This window comes from Schistocerca cancellata, chromosome 7 (assembly GCF_023864275.1).
Source record: "Schistocerca cancellata isolate TAMUIC-IGC-003103 chromosome 7, iqSchCanc2.1, whole genome shotgun sequence".
Lineage (NCBI taxonomy): Eukaryota > Metazoa > Arthropoda > Insecta > Orthoptera > Acrididae > Schistocerca > Schistocerca cancellata.
The window spans coordinates 254,509,873-254,533,047 of NC_064632.1; the positions used below are offsets into that span (position 1 = coordinate 254,509,873).

General features: G+C 42.8%; 1 pseudogene; it reads left to right on the forward strand.

Annotated features, from left to right (window-relative positions):
* Window positions 1-2,958: 2,958 nt before the first annotated feature.
* On the forward strand, window positions 2,959-3,076 carry LOC126093869 (5S ribosomal RNA; annotated as a pseudogene).
* The last annotated feature ends 20,099 nt before the right edge of the window (window positions 3,077-23,175 follow it).

Here is a 23,175-nt window from a genome sequence, read left to right on the forward strand (position 1 = left end):
CGATGAACCTGTGTGCACGAATGGCAAAACGTCTATTTTTCGGATGAATCTAGGTTCTGTTTACAGCATCATGATGGTCGCATCCGTGTTTGGCGACATCGCGGTGAACGCACATTGGAAGCGTGTATTCGTCATCGCCATACTGGCGTATCACCCGACGTGATGGTATGGGGTGCCATTGGTTACACGTCTCGGTCACTTCTTGTTCGTATTGACAGCAGTTTGAACAGTGGACGTTGCATTTCAGATGTGTTACGACCCGTGGCTCTATCGTTCATACGATCCCTGCGAAACCCTACATTTAAGCAGGATAACGCACGATCCCATGTTGCAGGTCCTGTACGTACCTCTCTGGATACAGAAAATGTTCGACTGCTGCCCTGGCCAGCATATTCTCCAGATCACTCACCAACTGAAAACGTCTGGTCAATGTTGGCCGAGCAACTAGCTCGTCACAATACGCCAGTCCCTACTCTTGATTAACTGTGTTATCGTGTCGAAGCTGCATGGGCAGCTGTACCTGTACACGTCATCCAAGCTATGTTTGACTCAATGGCCAGGCGTATCAAGGCCGTTATTACTGCCAGAGGTGGTTGTTCTGGGTGCTGATTTCTCAGGATCTATGCACCCAAATTGCGTGAAAATGTAATCACATGTCAGTTCTAGTATAATATATTATTCCAATGAATACCCGTGTATCATCTGCATTTCTTCTTGGTGTAGGAATTTTAATGGTCAGTAGTGTATGATACGTACAGAGCGTCGCAAGACTTTAACCTTGTGGTGCAATTTGCTGTCCGTTTACGTGCTACTTACATCATTATGTGCAGACAGACTTCTGCATGTAGCTCGAGGATGCCAATGTACGGATTGGCAGCCAATATCGACTGGAGGGCCTTATTTTGGAGAACCAACAGGTGGCTGGTCAGAGTTGCGCTAGCTAACCCCGAAACAGACCTGCCAATTTGATTGTGGACAATACCGTCACTGGCTGTAGCCGTGCGTTCACCTACACCATGGGTTCTCGAGGAGCCCCTCATCGAGCATGATTGGTACCTTGTCATATCACAGTATCAAGTACCTAAAAAGCCAAATTAAGTGTTTTTTTATACGTATTCTATTTTTGGTACTTTGAAAAAATTTTGACATATTCATTATTGAAAAATATTGAGCTTAAAACTTTTTCAATTTCGCTATCATTGTTATTGTTATATTTTTTAATATTGTTCAAAATCTTTGTCTTGAAATCTGGGTGTTTAGTATAAGAAATGCATTATCTTCCTCTTCATCTGTAGGCCTTTCTCGTTTTAACGAACCACTTTTCAACCAACGGTCAATTTTTAACTACGCGAACTGTAGCTTCCCCAAAAAAACAACGCTTTACAAACACTACTGTTTTAATACAGAATATCGAATATGTAAACAATACGGTCTGTGAAACCACTGGAAATAAATTAACGTTGGCCGGTTGCCGTCTGAAATGTGAGTTTCTGTGTAAAGTGACTGTCAGTTGTCAGCTGCAAAGCGGCAGCGCGAGTAGTGTAACGGCACACAGCAGAACTATTTGCATCTATCTAATTCTAGTTTTGCGCTAGAATGTGCTAGTGTCAGTTGGCTCTAGGGAGACGATGGACGCAGAAGTTAGCGTTCGCTAAAGCTCTGCTCATGCAGGAAGCGGCCAAAACTAAAGATCTGTTATAATATGGCATAGCTCGCGGAACCCTGGGGGTCCGTGGACCACCTGTTAGGAACAACTGCCATACACTATTTGTACTACGTCAGGTGGATGTGTAAAACAGACCGTGTTGTGTGCACCCTCTGACAATAACCATGTTGCGCCTCCCTGGAAGCTGGCCTTGCCGTCTGGCGCCATTGCTGTGTACGGCCGACTCTCTTTCGGTGGACGCAGCAGAAAGAAAAAGGCGCAATAGCTACATTTCGCCAAACTACTCAACCACTTTTCACGGGCACCTCAGACATTTACTCGGCAACAAACCGGCTCCTGTCCACGGCGTCCACTGATTTTCTGTTACTTACGCGCACTTACTGGCCGTCGTTATTAACGGCAATTTGTCTGTCCGACACACAGACTCCTCGGTTTCGACTTGGCGTCCGCCCTTATCGCGCATCAGAGTTACGAGCCGCGCTTTGTTTTGACGGAGCCGCGGACGCCGGCAGATCGCAGACGGGAGATGCGGCGATGCGTCGCCCCCGCGCTGGCAATTAGCGCTTCCCACGCCGCGTGGGCGCCGGCCGTAACTCCACCAGCGGCCGACTAGCTGCCCGGCCGACTGCAGCCAGTCCCGGGAGAGAGGCTGCCGCCGCTGCTGCGACCTTAACGAGCGTAGATGCGCCAGATAGCGCCCCTCCAGTAGCTTTCATACCGACGGAAAACTCTGTTAAAAAAGGAAAAAAGTCAACAACCTGCGCAGAAGCATCTCTTAATTGCGGCATTGTTTTAGTGACAGCTCATGAAACTGCTCTGTAAGTGCAACATCTCGCTAGCAGCGCAACCGCCAGAACACACAATTGAAAACAAAGTTGTAAAAGAAACAGACACATTTTACTGAGCGCTTCGCAACTACTAGATGGCGGTTTGTAAGACTACTTTTATCTGAGAGGGACAAGCATCTGAACAAAACTACTTCTGGAAACGGTAGCAGCACGCAGGACCGTGTAATTCAGCTCAGTTACAGCGTACTTCTTGCACTGCGTACTTTCCTTAAGTAGCACTGGGGCAGTCGAACATAGACAGTTCTTTATTTGTGTGGCCATATTGTCCGTAGCTGCTTTACAATTCCTGAGAGTATATTCGTTCAGTCATTGCAACTACAAGAAAATGCGTATATTTTCGCTTTATTGAGGTAAAGCATCATCAGTGTGTAACACCTATTTTCGACCTACTTTGTATCTGTATCGATATTTCTATATCATTTTGTAGTGTTGCTTATGTAAAACGGCAACGGCCTTGCCGCAGTGGATACACCGGTTCCCACCAGATCACCGAACTTAAGCGCTGTCGGGCGTGGCCGGCACTTGGATAGGTGACCATCCGGGCCGCCATGCGCTGTTGCCATTTTTCGGGGTGCACTCAGCCTCGTGATGCCAATTGAGGAGCTACTTTACCGAATAGTAGCGGCTCCGGTCACACAAAACTATCATAACGAGCGGGAGAGCGGTGTGCTGACCACACGCTCCTACTATCCTCATCTGAGGATGACACGGCGGTCGGATCGTCCCGATGGGCCACTTGTGGCCTGCAGACGGAGTGCTTTTTTATGTAGAATGCTGCATCTGTCACCGAAACTCCGTGACTGTGTGTACATATTTCAGTTACGTGAACCGGCCGCGGTGGCCGAGCGGTTCTAGGCGCTTCAGTCCGGAACCGCGCTGCTGCTACGGTCGCAGGTTCGAATCCTGCCTCGGGCTTGGATGTGTGTGATGTCGCTAGGTTTAAGTAGTTCTAAGTTTAGGGGACTGATGTCCTCAGCTGTTAAGTACCATAATGCTTAGAGACATTTGAACCTATCAGTCATGTGAACTTTTGAACGATGTTGGTTAAAATGTGCATCTGAATTTAAATAACTGCTGGACTAATTGTTATATAATGTACTGTAAATGACTTGGTCCATAGTTGGGGAACGTAGGGTTGAATGTGAAAGGTATGGGGAGGCCCCGCAGCTACGGAAGTAGCTTTGCGGAGTGGGAAAGGTGTGGTTGACGAACGAGTGACCACTCGTCCTTTGTGACGGGTAAGGAGTCTAGGCTGAGCAGTGCTGTGGTTAACATCTCGTTGGCAGTAGCGGATCATTGTGGCTCATATTCCTGGAGTTTTGAGGCCAGACGAGCTTAAGAGCAGTATTTATGGGCCTCGGATGCTATATTTGGTGATACTATTACGATGACTTGGTTTTTGGCCCTCCAGTTCCGATGCCAAGAAGATCTGTAACAGGGCGAGGCCAATAGTAATGCCATGACTGCATCACTGCCATGTTAACAGCCACAGCTGATTACGCCACCACCACCACCAGTCTTCCACTAAATTGTTTATATTTGGCACTACGTAAATGGACCATGTATTTGTAAAATTTGTTTGATTTTAATAATTATCGCGGTGTTACTAAAAACTCTATCTTACACCCATGATTATCCCAAACCACAAACCTGGACAGGAATCCCATCCTAGTGAATTTAATTCCGAGTGTCCTTATTTATTATGGAAAGACTTATTCAGCAGCTATAAAAAATAGTTTGATTGCTTCCTAATGTGTGGAGTTATAGTGCTTAAAGTTCAGTTTCATAGTTTAAGAAATACTCCATTTCCAGTGTAATTTTAAATCAATCTGCAGCCATTTTTTAAATAATTTGCTTTACTCGAATAGGTGCCTGAAAATAGCAAAGTTGATCTGAAGTGAAAAAGATTATTGGTTCAAACGGTTCTGAGCACTACGCGACATAACGTCTGAGGTCATCAGTCCTCTAGAGCTACCTAAACATAACTAACCTAAGGACATCACACACACCCATTCCGGAGGCAGGATTCGAACCTGCGACCGTAGCTGTAGCGCGGTTCCAGACTGAAGCGCCGAGAACCGCTCGGCCACACCGGCCTGCAAAAAGATTATTAATTGTTGCATTTTTGCTCTCTGATCACAATTACAAAGTCTTATCAGTGTTCATGTCATGAGAAAGGGTTTGAACTTGAATTAAATACTGTGCTGTCATTTGCACAGCCAACTGTATTTTCAGTAGGTTAAAGTACTGCTTATCATAGCACATTTGTTATTTAAAGAGTTATGGTTTGCTTTACATAATTAATATTCATTGATGAGAATACTTACCAATTCTCATAAATACTCGTGTAGTTTTGTTAATGAGCATGGTTCTTCAAATCATGAAGTTTTAAGGGCCTCATGCACTAAGCTAGTTAGTTAATGAAGCAAAGCTAAGACTCCTTCAGAGCCAGTGTAATTAGATTTGCAGTCTGTTTAATTTCTTCAATTCGAGTTTGAGAAAGAAATATTTACTGTGTTAGCTGTTCTAATGCAAGTTGGTTAATGTACTGGCATAGAGACCCTGTACTGAACAATGATGTTATAGATTATGATAATTAACAGACCCCCTGATTTAAATGCGGATAATTTCATTCTCTTCCCTGTTTAGCATTGATAGTAATTTCATGTGTGTTGGTCATTAATCTATAAACTGCTGCATATAGTTCATTTAAGATACGTGTGGTTGAGGGGCACATGTTTTTGTTTGCTATCTCACTGGCCATTAGTCTGTCTGATTTTTAAGTTATTAGTACATACTTGCGGCGGAATCGGTATTGCCGTACAGAACACTGGCACGTTGGGTAAAAGCCTTCAACGAAGGTCGGCAAACTGTAACAGACATGCATCGTGCAGGTCGTCCTAGCGTCTCTGAAGAAGAAGTGCATGCTGTTGCCGCGTTAGTGGAAAGTGATCGACGCCATACGATTCGCAAGCTCGCCCACGGAACCGGATTAGCGCATACGACTGTGCTTCGCATCCTGAAGGAACGCCTGGACTTGCGAAAAATTGCATCACGATGCGTTCCGCATGAGTTGACCGTCAATGCACTGTATTACGGTTCGTTTTTGGAGCATCACCTGCTACCAGTTTTGCGAAAGAAGCGGCGATACTTTCTGCGCAACCCACCCATCATTTTGCACGACAATGCGTGGGCGCATACAGTGCAACTTGTGGCTGCTCTGTTCGGTCGATGGGACTGGGAAGAACTGTACCATCCACCATACTCCTCGGACTTAAGTCCTTGTGACTTTGATTTGATTCCGAAGATGAAGGAACCACTTCGTGGCATTCGCTTCAGCACTGTTCAAGAGATTCGGCAGACAGTGGGCCGCTACATTCGCACCATCAACAGAACAGGCTCTGCTAACAGTATACTACGCCTTCCACATCGCTTCCAACGGGTTCTACACAACGCTGGTGACTACTTTGAAGGACAGTAACAGATGCAAACACGTAACTGTTTTGTATCGGTTGTGAATAAATAGTTGCCACTATTTATGTTCCAACCTCGTATATCTGAAACGTTAGGTTACTGTGTTGTAGTACCGGCAGATATGAAGAAAAAGCTTAGTGTCTGTGTCAAGGAAGGTTGGTTCAGCCCTAGGCGACCGATATTAGTATGTAATGTTACGACTACAAGTGTCTTTAGTGCTGAGAGAACATCTGTTCCTGAAGCACCTGTTTACTGTTGCTTATACTCTATTGGAGTGTCCCGAAAACGAATTTCAGTTTGTTTTGTTCACATTAGGTTATCTTACGGTCAAAACTTTCTCAAAACTTTCGATAACGTTAGCATCGATTGCCTTTTAAGGTGGTCGATGTTACTGTTACAAGTGGTCTTAATTAAAGGTATTTTTAATTTGATTTGTTTTTAAGGTCGAAAGTAACATATTGCTGACGAACTGTTTTTCGATCTTAAAAACAAATCAAATTATAAATATCTTTAATTACAAACCGCTGATGATCCTTTACCTCAATAAAGCGAAACGCGTCTGACGAAAAAATACGCATTATCTTGTAGTTGCAACGACGGAACGAAAGTTCCCTCAGAACATAGATAGTTTATCAACAAGGGGCTACCGTGTCATAGGCATTTTCCTGAACTTTACTCCACCACTGCCATTGTGGGAACAGGTAAGATAACTAGCAACCTCCTTGTAAAGGTTAACCCACAGCGTCCTAGCTCTCGAGACGGGGAGATGACACACTCCCGGAACGCACGCACACGACAGATTAATGAGTGCTAGTCCGGTACACTGGCCAACCTAGGCGTGGTTTTTAGGCAAATTCTGGGCTCGTCACACGTTTCCGTCTCATAAAACACTACAGACAGACAGTTATGACACGAGAACACGCACGACAACGCTCACACTTCGACTGACAGGCGGTGCTCGTTGTTTTCCTCTCATACTGACACACGAGTGTGGGGACACGTGCGGAATCCAACGTGAAAGTTAGGAATAATAGGCATTGTAAGCTAGCCACTCTTGGTTAAGGGGAACCTGAGTGTTCGTACAAGCTTATGAATTCGTTCTCTGCCATAAAGTAAACTTCCAGACACAACTCTACTCATGAAAAATGCAAACTGACTTCGAACGTTGAGTTCTGAGATGGAAAAGCGTAATTAACCCTTAGTAGGTAACACGTCAAGAACTGGCACTAACGTTTACATTCTTTTGTGAGATTAAGATGACCACTTTATGTCCACTTTAGTGATTTTATAAAATAAATAACAAATTAAAATCTTGATGAAATATTAATACTAATATATTTATTTTGCTTAAAACATATACAGGTTGTTCCAAAAATGGACTTAACAACTTTAAAAATTCAGTTTAGTGTCGTTTTGTAGGATAGCACGTCAAATTCTTTTACCTAAAACTAAAGATGTCATACGTGGCTTCCGTGGTTATTCTGCACACACCGCATCGGAAGTCAATTTCTTCCCAGACCTCGCTGTAGCATTGCAGGTGTAACTTGCTCAGTGGCGTCGTAAATTCTTGCTCTAAGTTCAGGTAGAGAAGCTGACACAGGAGGTACAAACACGATATCCTTGATGAAATATACATTAAAAAAATCGAGTGGTGTCAGGCCTGGGGAACGTGGGGCCATGCTTCTGGCGCATCGCGGCCAATCCATTGACCTGGAAAGCGGTCACTGAGAAAATCCCGGACGTCAGCCAGGTTGTGGGGTGGTGCACCATCTTGCATGAAGTAAACATTTCGTTCTTGGTCATCCTCATCGATCTGTTGTATTAAGAATTGTTGTAATACATCCGGTACACTATCCCGTTGATGGTTCTCTCTTGGAAAAAAAGGGGCCGTATACTTTGTTCTTGCTCAATGCACAAAAAACTTTCGCTATAGAGCTATCACGAACATGGTGCAATGTTTGATGTTGTTTTGCACTGCCCCAAATCCTACAGTTATGTGTGTTAACCTTGCCACTTATGTGAAAAGTCAACTAGTCATAAATGATGATTTTGTACAAGGTATGTTCATCCTCATGTCATCGATTTAACATATCCGTACACAAGTTTTTGCGAGCAATTTTATCAGTGTCTTTTATTGCTTGTGCGATCGTAAATCTGCACGGTTTCAAATGGAAACGGTTTCTCAACATGCGCCAAACAGTCGTATGTTGGAGATGCACGCCTGGTCGATTTCGTAGGGCTGTTGACAAAACGTTGTTTCACTCGCTCAACGACGTCGTCAGATGTGCTTGGACGTCCTAACAATTTCCCATGTCTTACTGTGTACCCTGTTTCAATAAAACATTTATGCCACTCATAAATTGCAGGCTTACTAGGAGGATCTTTAGCGTACTTGGTACGAAAATTACGCTGAGCTGATGCCGCCGACTTCGTTTATTCAAGACAAAACACACTGCTAGCACACTCGGGTCCAGTGAAGGCAGTCATCTTTAACGCAACTGCCGCTAGCGCTCCTTACGGTGCGATTCGGCACTAGCGAACTACACAAGACAAAACTTGATGTATTTCCCTACAAATTGACACTACAGTCACCTCTGTAGGTACTATGAATTAATTTATATGAATTTTCAGAGTTGTAAAGTCCTTTTTGAAACACCCTGTTTTGCAACACAATATGCAAAAATTACAAAATTAAGTATTACATTTTCACATGAAATAGTTTATAGTGGTTGATTATTCTTACGCAAAAGTTACAAAATTAAGTCTTGCAAATGAAATTGCGTGAATGTGCTTACTCACAATCAGATAACTTGATACGTATGCAGATAAAGAAAGAATAACCAACTTTCTACACAGATTTTCCATACGTTCCTTGACCACTATAAGTAGCTAGGTTTATCAAATATCACGCACTTGTTTGGCGTCACTCCCTTCAGTAGGGAACAATAATGACAGTTCTTCCTCTTTTGTACCTTGCTGTATAGTTCGCTTTTTGTTGTATCGTTCGCTTTTCTCTTTATCCAAAATATCTGAAACAGTTTTCCTAAGGTCACCCCTTGCGTTTTGCGTTGGGAATCTCGATGCTAGCTGCCCATTCTTTGCATCTTTGTGACATGTGAGGTATCCGTCTACTAAAGTTGGAGTCACGAACGATAGCGGTCGCGTTAAGGCTTATTCTGCGCATCTACGTCACGCATTCTCCGGCAGCCAGTGAGCGTCCAGAAGTGCTCTGCGCGCAATTCTGTGAACGCCGTAGCTAATGCGAGCATTAAACAAGATCGTAGCGAGTTGTTTAGTGAATTTCTATTCCATTTGTTGCGAGTTGTCATGGCTGATGGCGGTGTTAAGTGATAAATCCTGCATAAGCAAGTGAGAGACATTATTAGCAGGATATACGCTTTCTTCAAGCGTAAAGCACACGCATGCACGTACTGCAACTGTCGCTTGGAACTGCTAACAGTGCAATCGCCGTCCGTGCCTCGACTGCGCGAAACGCCATCATTCGTGTATCGGACTGTAGTAGCCGTCTCTAAATTACGATATATCTTTAAAAGTAAGGAGTATAACACAAAAAGCGAACTCATTTAATGTAATACCCGACAATCAGGTGGCGAAAAATAGCTTACATTTACAGCAACAATCGCCTATGAGAATGAAGCGAAGCTGAATTTTCACATCAGACTAACAATGTACGTGTGCCAACTAAACGTTATGAAATTTTATACCCACCTACGAGACGGACGTTACCAACTAAGGAACTAAGGGCTAATGTGTCACCGCGACAGGAAGGGGGGGGGGGGGAGGAGTAGTTTTAGTGAGAAGTATAACAACTGAGTGTTGAGACTGAACACTGAATGCAAACTTAGTAATACGACAGAGCCTCTAAGTGTATAAATATCGTGACTTATAGGCCAGATTTAGGAAGGACAAATGTTGCTGCCATCTGTTGCCTACATCACCTAAAAATGGGGAGCTTGTGTGGCGAAAGCAGTTAACTCACGATGACTCCGTACCCGCCAACACATAATTTGAAGAACTGCAACGCCGTTGCCTTACCTGGATTGCTAAAAATTTCTTACAGAAAATAAAAGCAAGCATGTGTGCCGTAGCCCCTGATCGAATCGTAATATGAAGGAAGGGAGCGCTTTTTGTACGAAACTGTGACCAGGTACATGTGGCGGCATTTGTGAACAAAGAAAAGGCTTTAGATAATGATTTAACTAACCCCAAACGGTATGAAAGAACCAATATAATTCATGAACAGAGCTGATATATGAAGTTAACTGTAAAGGTTAAGAACAAATATCGAATCAGATATTCTAACATCTATTCCGAACTTTGTAGTCACAGATACGTAAAAATAAGTTTACAAACTCTTAAGAATTAGTCTTGCAATTGAGAGAATCTGTAAGTCACTCGAATGATTTATCCAGAGACGGATACCTATCATCAAGTGCTCTTATGCAATCGGAATAGATAGCGAAGGCACAACGTTGTCCACGCTAAGTACAAAATGCGAGACACGACGGGATAAGGGCACGATTTTGCGCAATTTCAACGCTCTTGTAGTTCCAAGCCATGTGAATGCAACACCCCGCCGCAGTCTCGCCATTCTGTTGAAAGTTGCTGGTCGGATGCGTCCATTTCAAATGCACAAGACACGGATCTGAAACATCACTGCTCCGGTGTGCTGCCCACAACGAAAAACGAGATAAAAGTGGTTTTTGTGCTTGAGACTGTATGAAGCGACCAACCGGACAATGCGCGCCCAGTACGTGGGTCAACGCTCCAGAGTGCTACGAAACTGCTCTTCCGCCTTTCCCGTCTGCAACGATGTGCCGTCGCTCCCACGGACACGGGCGGCTGATGACTGCAACCCGGATTTTCGTGCACTGTCAGCTCGTAAATCATTCATGCGTTCGTGCAGTATCGCATCATTAAACATGCACAATGTAGCCGAAAAAAATGCGGTATTAACCCCAGATAACCAAATCCTCGTAAAATTTACGATTACAACAGGATATAAAACAGGACGTTTTGTACTAATTTCGTACGCAACATATCAGTCGAGATCTAATAATGGCAGTTAACTAATGCATAACCTATACACTATGTTTCCTTTGAATAAAATGTGGAGTCTTACACTTTACGATCGTTTAGGAGCAATATAACATTTTCTCACTTTAGTGCTCTACGGTAAAACTCAGTTCTATATTTATTTACATTTTCTCTTAAAACAGTACACAACAACCAATTTCTACAAATTTCTTTCACTTAGGCTCACGCATTTGTCGGACAAAACTTTTTGTACATAGAAAATCATTCCCCCCACCCTGCTTTTCTGAAGAAGAGAAATTTGTTAACATCGAGTATAGATTTGTCAGACGTTCTTTCTGAAAGTGTTTGTATGGAGTGGAGCCACGTATGGAAGCAAAACATGGACGATAAATAGTTTAGACAGGAAGAGAATAGAACTTTTGAAACGTGGTGCTACAGAAGAATGCTGAAGATTCGATGGGGAGATCACGTAGCTAATGAGGAGTTACTGAATAGAATTGGGAAGAAGAGGAATTTCAGCACAATTTGACTAGAAGAAGGGATCGGTTGGTAGGACACGTTCTGAGGTATCATGGGATCTCCGGTTTATTATTGAAGGGAAGCGTGGAGGGTAAAAAAATCTTATAGGGGAACCAAGAGATGAATACACTAAACAGATTCAGAAGGATGTAGGTTGCAGTAGATACTGGAAGATGAATAGGCTTGCACAGGATAGAGTAGCACGGAGAGCCGCATTAATCCAGTCTCTGGACTGAAAACCAGAACAACAACATAGAAAGTGATCTTTCTGTTTCACAATAAATGGGAGACGCATGCTTATGTCAAGAAATTTTGGGCAAAGTCAGATCAAACTGAAGTCTTACATTCTCTCCACAGTTTCATTTGTCAGCTTTATAAACTGAAAATCCGTATTTGATACGGAAACTTTATCCGTCTTATCTGTTGCTGCAATGCGCTCTTCTTCATAGGATGACAGCAGACGTTTTTCAGTGTCTTCAATAAGTGTCAGAGATTCCACCAGTTATCTATGACGTCCACCTTCGTTTTTACAGCTGCAAATTATAAAAATTTGATTTGATGTAAGGTCTTTCTTCGAATCTGTTTTCTTGAATGCCATTTTCGCTAGCTGCTTTAGTGCCCTCGAAAGTGTGTACGTTCCAAAGCCGAACAAAAAAAAAAAAAAGAAATAAAAATATGAGGTAGTACCTTAAGGCCTTTAAACAGGTTGAAGCAAACAGAAGTTACCGACTTAATTCCATCAAAGGTGTCACAGTAAAAGATGATACCGGTTATCCAAGTACTTCGTTGGTTAAAATAGGTTGTGGTGACAAACTAAGTCTCGAATATCAGGTATATTTCAGAAAGCAGCAGCACGGACAGGTTGATTCGAGAATACCTTCAATATAGTCATCATACAGTATGAGTTACTCCTGTCAGAGCTTTCAGACCTTTGTATTTTATGTATCTATTTACCTTGTATGTGAAGGCTACCCACATTGTCATATTTTAGGCGTAATGTATCAGCTACACGATGCAACGCGTAAGCTACCGAAATGGGGAACTTGCACTCACTACGAAGTTTAGGCACTGTAACAATATTAACCTAATTACTCATCTTCTGCACTCTTGGCGTAATTCATATGAAAAAAAGTGAAAGGTACTATCAGGTAATTTATTGCAATGTATGCACTGATACTAGAAAAATTATACAATAATCTTTATACAGGTGGCCGAGCGGTTCTAGGCGCTGCTACGGTCGCAGGTTCGAATCCTGCCTCGGGCATGGATATGTGTGATGTTTTTAGGTTAGTTAGGTTTAAGTAGTTCTAAGTTCTATGGGACTGATGACCTCAGATGTTAAGTCCCATAGTACGTAGAGCCAATAATCTTTATAAATATCTAAATTTATGCAGTTACGAGGTGCATTCAAGTTCTAAGGCCTCCGATTTTCTTTCTAATTAACTACTCACCCGAAATCGATGAAACTGGCGTTACTTCTCGACGTAATCGCCCTGCAGACGTACACATTTTTCACAACGCTGACGCCATGATTACATGGCAGCGGCGAAGGCTTCTTTAGGAGTCTGTTTTGACCACTGGAAAATCGCTGAGGCAATAGCAGCACGGCTGGTGAATGTGCGGCTACGGAGAGTGTCTTTCATTGTTGGAAAAAGCCAAAAGTCACTAGGAGCCAGGTCAGGTGAGTAGGGAGCATGAGGAATCACTTCAAAGTTGTTATCACGAAGAAACTGTTGCGTAACGTTAGCTCGATGTGCGGGTGCGTTGTCTTGGTGAAACAGCACACGCGCAGCCCTTCCCGGACGTTTTTGTTGCAGTGCAGGAAGGAATTTGTTCTTCAAAACATTTTCGTAGGATGCACCTGTTACCGTAATGCCCTTTGGAACGCAATGGGTAAGGATTACGCCCTCTCTGTCCCCGAACATGGACAACATCATTTTTTCAGCACTGGTGGTTACCCGAAATTTTTGTGGTGGCCGTGAATCTGTGTGCTTCCATTGAGCTGACTGGCGCTTTGTTTCTGGATTGAAAAATGGCATCCACGTCTCATCCATTGTCACAACCGACGAAAAGAAAGTCCCATTCCTGCTGTCGTTGCGCGTCAACATAGCTTGGCAACATGCCACACGGGCAGCCATGTGGTCGTCCGTCAGCATTCGTGGCACCCACCTGGATGACACTTTTCGCATTTTCAGGTCGTCATGCAGCATTGTGTGCACAGAACCCACAGAAATGCCAACTCTGGAGGCGATCCGTTCAACAGTCATTCGGCGATCCCCCAAAACAATTCTCTCCACTTTCTCGATCATGTCGTCAGACCGGCTTGTGCGAGCCCGAGGTTGTTTCGATTTGTTGTCACACGATGTTCTGCCTTCATTAAACTGTCGCACCCACGAACGCACTTTCGACACATCCATAACTCCATCACCACATGTCTCCTTCAACTGTCGATGAATTTCAATTGGTTTCACACCACACAAATTCAGAAAACGTATGATTGCACGCTGTTCAAATAAGGAAAACGTCGCCATTTTAAGTATTTAAAATAGATCTCACTCTCGCCGCTGGCGGTAAAATTCCATCTGCCGTACGGTGCTGCCATCTCTGGGACGTATTGACAATGAACGCGGCCTCATTTTAAAACAATGCGCATGTTTCTATCTCTTTCCAGTCCGGAGAAAAAAAAATCGGAGGCCTTAGAACTTGAATGCACCTCGTATATCGATGAAATCTTCGAAATATGCATTTACTCCCCAAACGCAAAGACAAGGAAACATCCATGCAATATGCACTTGCATGGAAATCCTGGATGTGCTGATGAATGATAGTCTGCGAGTCGACAAGTGGCTATGTATAGCGCAGGTACACGATGAATGAAACCAGAACGCGACAAAGCGACCAAACTGTGAAAATAAAGTTTCTCGATTGGCGTATCGAATCTAATAGAAAGTTCGGGTGCCTGCGGATGACTTTAGCTGCGGTGGGCGGGGAAGCTGTTGCCAAAGAATATAGGCCAGTGTTTCATACTGTCCACAGAATGTCTCTCTTGTAATATGTTCACAATATAGAAAAGTGATGTACCACGAAAAGAAGGGTGATGATCTAAGTTTTCCTTCTGGGTGTGCTGAAGTGCCATCTTATAAAATACTTGCAAAGTTAATTTGCTAAAGTAACAAATGAAGAGTACCTGTAGTAACGGCCTTCAACAGGCTTCAGGATAGGGTGTGGTCCACTAAGGGTGCAGAACATGAGCGCTGTGTAGCGGGTGCTTATAATTAAAGTGCAGGTACTCACAGAGGTCCATTGTAGTATGTAATTACCGTATGGTAGAGAAACGTGGTAGACATTTAATGCGTTAATGCGGAACCGATTTACGCTAGGAAAACTTTTGGCAACCAGGTACAGATCTGGCGCTGTGAGAGCAAGAAAGTTGTATAGAAATTTTTCTATATGTAATGGATTATCAACGAGACGTGGCTACAAAAGATTAAACAAATGGGGCGGAGATAATATTGATTTTATTATTAGCGCCGCTTATACAATTTGTTTAATATGAGCACTGGGGACGTCGACGAGGCAGTGCATCGATAAAAGACGTGATCAACAGCTCTTCGCAACATTTCCTGTAGGACCTGAGTAAAGTGTTCCTGCATGCTGGCCTTCAGATCAGGTAGAGAATACGTCTCTTCGAAACGCGTACTTTTAGATGTCCACAGAACCGAAAGTCACATTAATTCAGAAAAGGTGATATTGCAGGTCATGCAGCTGAAGAACCTTTGAAGGTAACACGTTTTTTGAAGGATGCATTAAGCAAATCTTTGAGTGGGTGGGCAACGTGACGTGTTTACCAGTCTTACATGAAAACAATCGTTTCCACATAGTTCCGTTCTTCCAAAAGAGGTATCACATGCTGTTCAAGGAGGTCTCGGTAACGTCCAGATGTCACGTTAGACCTTAGACGCCCTCTGCGTGTTTTCTCTTCAAATAAAAACTGACCGAGAATAAAGGTGCTTGTGAATCAACAACACACAGTCACACGCGGTCAGTGGAATGGCTCTTCGTGCACAACACACGGTCTGACAGTAGCCCAGTTTCAGTTATTCTGTGTATTCACTGCACCCTGTAGTGAAAAATGTGCTTCGTCACTGCATAGAATATTGCCCGACCACATGTCATCAACTTCGCTCCGTGCCAGGAACTGAAGAGCGAATTCAGAACAATGCTGCATATCATGAGTTTTCACTTGCTGCTTGTATATTGCACGGATACCAGTGAAAAATAGACTGCAAAACATACCCTACTGTTGACCATGGTATGGACAATTCTCGTTACACCTGTGACGTCTCGTTTTGTCTCGGCTCGATGGTGATGATTGTTCCAGTCGAGATGACGTGGAACAGCATCAGTCGACCATGACAACGCCAATCTGTAACTATTATAAAAACAAACTCCCCGCGAGATACTGTCTCTCAAAACTGATATCAACGTCTCGATGGATCAGCACGCCGGAGTGTATGCGCCGCCCTTGCTTGTAATTACAGCAATGGTGTTCGATGTCTGTCGATCTTCTCCACTTATTACTATAGCGACTGCACCACTCGATAACGCGATGACACCCTTGATCTGAAATGATGACCAAAAGTCCTTTGGGTGTTCGCGACAGACTTTTCAGTTTATGCGAACTTGTTGACTGTAGTTCTTATGCCCGGTCTGAGAATGAATATTCAAAAGTTGAAAATATAAAGCCTTCAATCATCAATCCATCACCCAAGCCGACATCACAGCATGATTTTTGCGAGGAAATTCAGCTGTTGATTATTATTCTGTCGTCAAGGCGTCGCTACGTCGCATATTCAACAGCTACACTACGTAATTCCAGACATAACATACCCATGAGAAAAATTCAGAATGCGTCGTATTTCGGTGTAAACTTATTGCTGTTTACAGTTAAATTGTCACTAAATCACTTCTCACTTTTATGTTATCCGAAGAATCAGTGAATTTCACAAATACACTTTAAATGTCCATTAAATGATTTATGCGACACGAAGAATTAAAGTTTATTGTTCTTCGTAATTATGTGTCCCTACACTGAGCACACACATCGATTTTTCATTCAGAGAATTGCGTCTGTTAGCATCAGAAATTCTTACTTTGACGATAGCTTCTGACAACACGGCGCAGTTGTAAGTTCTTCGTGATTGCCTTTATCTGTTGCCTGCTCAAAAAAAAAAAAAAAAAAAAAAAAAAAAAAAAAAAAAAAAAAAAAAAAAAAAAGTGGTTCAAGTGGCTCTGAGCACTAAGGGACTTAACATCTGAGCATCTGAGGTCATCAGTCCCCTAGATCTTAGAACTACTTAAACCTAACTAACCTAAGGACATGACACACATCCATGCCCGAGGCAGCATTCGAACCTGCGACCGTAGCAGTCCCGCGGCTCCGGATTGACGCGCCTAGAAACGCACGCCCACCGCGGCCGGCTGTCTGCTCAAGTCTACTAATTGACTTTGTGTCAGCGATCAGTCTCTTTCTGTGTCCTTTGATGTTCGTGACTATTAAGTATCACGAAGGCTAACTCCCATCACAAATCAACAATCACACGAGTTATTTTTCTGTCACGTATATCAACTATCCCGATATCCCGATATGATTTTACTTCAGTCCGACTTCTGACTAATACTTCCAACCTTAAAACTTTTAAACTTCAGATCGGTTTTAAAACAATCTAGTAGCGCTTAACATGCGTACTACTATTGAAAGAGTACAAGAGAGAAGTGAAGTTAACGTCTCCATTGCCGAGTTACATTGTAGTCACAGCGAACTTTACAGCTCGATGCGGCTACAACTCTCTTCTAGGACAAATGTTATCTTTGGTCAGTTTATGGTCTGGGCTTTAACTTCTGTAAATAATAATTTTTTGAATTCTTTCCTTAAAGTTTCTGTTTCGTATCATATGGTATTCTTTCATTCAGTCCTTTCTTTACGATGAGCATTAGTATTTACATAACATTCGTGTTAATCAAACTATCAAGAGTGTAAGTTTTGTTGTCAGTAGTTGTCATCACTGTCAGGATGACTGATTTTTCTATTTCTTTTTTCAACAAAAGGGTGTTCATTATGGTTTCTATAATTGCACTACCCTAGGTACGTGTGTGCAATGTCAGTTAAGGCACTAGCAACCTCGATACTAACTTCCACCGGGATAGGACTCTTTCCTCTGCCACATGCCACACTAAACTCACCCGTGTTTTCGAATTTCATTTTCATCTTCTTTAAACCATTTAATGAGATTAGGGCTTCCTCACACCTTTCAGTCAACGATACTCTCTCAATGCAGTTGCTACCGTTCAGTTTCGCTATTGGTGCACGGCCTCTCTTCTCGGTAGCCATACTGTTCGCTCACGTTATGGTTTGATAAATGATGACATGGATAACATACAGACATACAAACAGTGATGTCACACGTGTGCTCGATTGGAGAGAAGTCTGGCGATGGAGCAAGCCAAGGCAACATGTCGACACTCTGTAGAGCATGCTGCGTTGCAACAGTGGTATGAGGGCGATTGTTATCCTGCTGGAAAACACCCCCGGGGAATGCGGTTCATGAATGCCAGCACAACAGGTCGAATCACCTGACTGCAATCAGGGTGCGTGGGATAACCACGAGAGTACATCTACCGCCACACGAAATCGCACCCCAGACCATAATTTCAAGTGTAGATTTAGTGAGGCTGGCACGCAGACAGATTAGTTGCAGACCCTCAAATGATCTCCTTCTAACCAACGCACGGCTATCACTGGCGCCGCGGTAGAACCACATTTCATCAGAAAACACAATAGACCTCATCAGTGTCCTCCAACGCGATCCCTGTCTTGACACCACTGACGTAGCAAATGGAGGTGGTTTGGGGTCAGTGGGATGCATGCTACATGGAATCTCGCTCGGAGATGTCCTTGTAGTAACCTACGAGGGTTGGAGCTTAAATAGTGGCAACTATTTATTCACAACCGATACAAACGATAATTAATGGGAAGCCTCAGCTGCCGACAGGTTGATATAACTCGATGGGGACGCTCTGCGTCTGCCATGTAAGCAGGAGATCCCAGGTTCGAGGCCCGGTCGGAGCACACATTTTCAGCTGTCCCCATCGAGGTATATCAACAACACCTGTCGGCAACTGAGGGTTTCAGTTAATTATCATCTATTCTAAAGAAGCTGCACGGTCTTCAATGGTATCTGTTCTTTCGAGAACAGTTACTATTTTCCGATACAAAAGAGTTACATGTCAATCTCGTGTACGGCTGTCATGGTGTTGTCCTAACGCATTATGTTCCCTCACGACAGACCATCAGTGCACAGCATTATTGTTCGTTTTTGGAGCATCACCTGCGACCAGCTTTGCGAAAGAAGCGGCGACACTTTCTGCGCAACCCACGCATCATTTTGCACGACAATGCGTAGGCGCAAACAGCGCAAGCTGTGGCTGCTCTGTTCGGTCGATGGGGCTGGGAAGTACTGTACTGTCCACCATACTCCCCGGACTTGTGACTTTGATTTGATTCCGAAGATGAAGGAACCACTTCGTGGCATTCGCTTCAGATCTGTTCCAGAGATTCGACAGGCAGTAGACCGCTCCATTCGCACCATCAACAGAACAGGCTCTGCTAACGGTGTACTACGCCTTCCACATCGCTGGCAATGGGTTCTACACAACGCTAGTGACAGTAACCGGCGAAAACATGTAATTTCTTGTATCGGTTGTGAATAAGTAGTTACCACTATTTAAGTTCCAACCCTCGTATTTGTAACAGTTCGTTGTGGCTCAAATTGCAGTTGCAGTTGCAGTACGATGCGCCAGAGCCATACGCCGAACACGACGGCCTTCCCTGTGTGTAGTGCCACGTTGCAATCCGGAGCTCGGTCTTCTTGTGACTGTACATTCTGGCGATCAGCGCTGCCAGCAGTCATGTACAGTGGCTACATTCCTGCCAAGTCATTCTGCAGTATCGCAAAAGGAACATCCAGCTTCTCGTAGTCCTTTTACAAAACCTCGTACAAACTGATGTCTATGTAGCCTTAAAAGTATTCTTTTCTAATGTCAAATAACCACGTCCCAGTCTCAAAGGTAACTAACGTTCAAACCGTTACAGCGTGTATTTAAAGCAAACCTGATATGCATCTTCATATCTACGCTACCAGCGCCTCTCTTATGCGACTGGTGCGACATCTGAATTGAAAGCATCTTTCAGATGTAGAGGCACCCCTACAAACTTTAGTTAATGGCACACAACTCTTCCATGGTGTTGCGATTTTTTTTCAACAGTGTATATCCAGCAAATAACTGAGGGCGTTGTGTGCAGTTAGTTACTGTTCTGAAATAGAGAGGTTGGCACAGGAAAGCACATAGTGGTCGGTCGCATCAGAGTAGTCAAGAGACGGTTAAAAAATACCTGCTGAATTATGACCTTGATCGTGATGTTTTTAACGGAACTTCATTCTTTCAATTCATTATGTATAACTTGTTTTGTTAGTCTAATAAAAATATTATTTAGATCAGACGCATTAAGTACCCTATGTCATCGCTGTAATAATGTAGTTTCTCTTACAATTCTCTTTGCCTAGATCGTAAACAGTACTCATGTTTTAAACTACTACTGTCGTAAATTACTATTATAACAGATATTTTTCTATCAGTTTTCTGCACCTACACGCACAAGTGATCAATTTTAGTACAGTGCAGTTTACTGACACGGAAAGCATTTACGTTTTCCTGTTGTGTAGATCCACGTACACGCCACGTCACTTGTGTTGAATCTGCGGAGTTCGATCGTCTCTTGTTCTATTTTTGTGGCTGTTCCTCGTGTGTGTGTATATGTTTATGTTCTTCGACTCGTATAGACGTAGGTGTGTGTGTGTGTGTGTGTGTGTGTGTGTGTGTGCATGAGAAGAAACATCATCTGGTCTAAATAAGACTTCTATTACGGACACAAAAGACGATATATCCCACATTACTTGTAAAATTACTGTTGTGAAAGGGAGGCCTAAAAACAAAAAATACGATATTGCTAGGTGACAGTTGAACTGTTTGGCATACCCGTATCAGTCTGAACCCTGGTGACTTCAGAGAAGAGAAGCTCCTATAACATCATATAAATTTAAGAGAAATAACGTCGCCAACGAAAAATGTCTTATTTAATGAAAATGACTAATTAAGCATGAAAGTAAGGGCTCCACATGTAACACATTTGTCTTAATGAAGCACCTCATCGTACTACGAAAGGAAACTAGCAGTCACTCTAACAATTTGATTTATTGCCGTACGAAATTAAACAAGTAATTTTCCCACTGATTCAATCTGATAAATAATTAACAAGTGGGAAAAGTGTTGTAATTATGAATGATATCCTTGACATAGGTGGTGGGATACATGAAAGCATAGTGTGAAACAATATCATGAATATGGCCAATGACTGCTTAAAAGGTTAGTGATTTGAAAAAAGAATCCACGAAAATTAAGAACGAATACCAATAAATTTGCTGAACTACATAATGGTAACAACAAGGGCATGTGTTTTCTCTCCAGTCTCCCTGTAGCGAGTGTGCGCTGCGTCAACTCTCCGAAAATGGGCACGATCTGCCAGCATTCGAATCTCGACGACTAGTTACAGCAGACCTTGTATGTTCCAACTAATAACAATTTCAAAAAGAAATTCAACAAATTCCTATTCTCACAGATTTTGTCATGGTTAACCACTAATAATGGTATTTTGTGGAGGAAGGCAGAAAATCTCTCGCACTATATGATAGGCTTCCAACGCCAGCCAACCAAATGGCTTGCGGCAGATGAGCATTGGATATCGCACTTTCTACCCAAAATAATTATTGTGAGCCAATCACAGTCCCTTTTACTTGGAATTCACCGAAAATTCCTTCATGACGTGGCGCAGACAACGGCCGATTCCATGGTCTCAAGTTCTAAACGCTCCATCTGACTCGCGAAAAGGTTTTTTCCTAGCATCTCGCACTGCGCACTTTTAATGGAACGCAGGCCACCCTTCTACGCACCTGCTGTGCGGAGACGAGATACAGTGACTTCCCTGTATTATACCTGCCCGGGGGCTGCATTCAGCGCTAAACGAGTTTATGACACTGTGGTCGTTTTAAGGGGACCTGCATGTGAAATGGGCTGCAGTTTTATACCTCGATCTCAGTGCACATTACTCTTGATCTACAATACGGAGGAAGTTGTGGTATTTTACCAACAATGAATGACATTAACTCAAGCTTTAAAAGGAAATTTATTGAAATCTCTGTTATAGTTTAAGAATTACTGTATTTTGCCTAATAGATGTTTTCATAATACGCGTTCCCATTCTGTTACCATTTTCTGGTCCATAATCAGTCTAATAGTATTCAAACTATGGCAGACTGCTGTTGACATTCATAGGAACACATTATGCCTCTCGTTTTGTAGTTTGGAGTATATCTGAAGAAATAAAAAAACCCTTATTATACCACATTACTGTTTTGTCTAAAAAATACCGTTAAAATTATATACAAAATGACAAGCACAAATCATTTCTACGCTGTATTGGGCATAATGCAAAGATACTATCCCATTCTTCACTTAAGAAAAATTTGGTGAACATGGATAAAACCACTGTGAAGTTATATGTACCTGAAGTACTGAAAATGTAGTTTCGAGAAAATGAGAAATGAATGTTCACAGCGTTTATGACTCACCGTATGCCTCTTTCAGAACATTCCAGCAGCGTAATCTTGCTGGCCAACTGCTTCTTTACCCTCTGTAGACTTCTTCAGGAGCCGTTTCCCTTACTCTGGACTCTTTAGTGGTGACTTCCACAGCCCTTTCAGCTTCAACTAGTCGCTGACGATCTATGGCAGTCAGAGCAGCTATCATATTTTTTCCTGGCTGGATGCCTAATATATCCAATTCTTTTGTCGTATCGATTACACCATCATTGAAACAGGTGACAGCATCCATCACACCCATTTTGAGTACTGTCCATCCAACAAACACTGTTTTTGGTACTCGTTGCCACACGCAGCTGTTGAAACTCTCATTAGGGTTTTGTGTACAGCCATGTAGACATTTGCTAAGTAATATTTTATCTGCAAGGTTCCTGTGTATTGGCTTTATTGTTTCCATGACTGTGGCAGGCATGGAATGTTTATGGTGATATTCCTTGACTGAAGCCAGTGTGCAGACATTTGTTCAACGAGAATTTAAGACTATAATAACTATTTAAAAGTTAATAAACCATATATTTTGGGAAACGGGAGAAATTTGACCTCAGATGGCGGAAAATTTTTTTTCGATTTTTCAGTCATTTTCACGTCCAGGCCACCTTAAGTCAACATCCCCGTCCCAAGCCAGCTAAAGAAAGCTCCAAAGGCTGCAGAAAATAACAGGTCCCCATCACCATGAAAAAAGAAAAGAAGATGAAGAAATAATTAGATGTACAATCACTGGCAGCACTGAATATTGTATGTAGCTTTCATGAAGCGTTAAGGAATCGAGTATTCTATTGGGATGTGCATATTACATTATCAGATTGGTTGCATGACAGTTTGGGCATAAACTGCC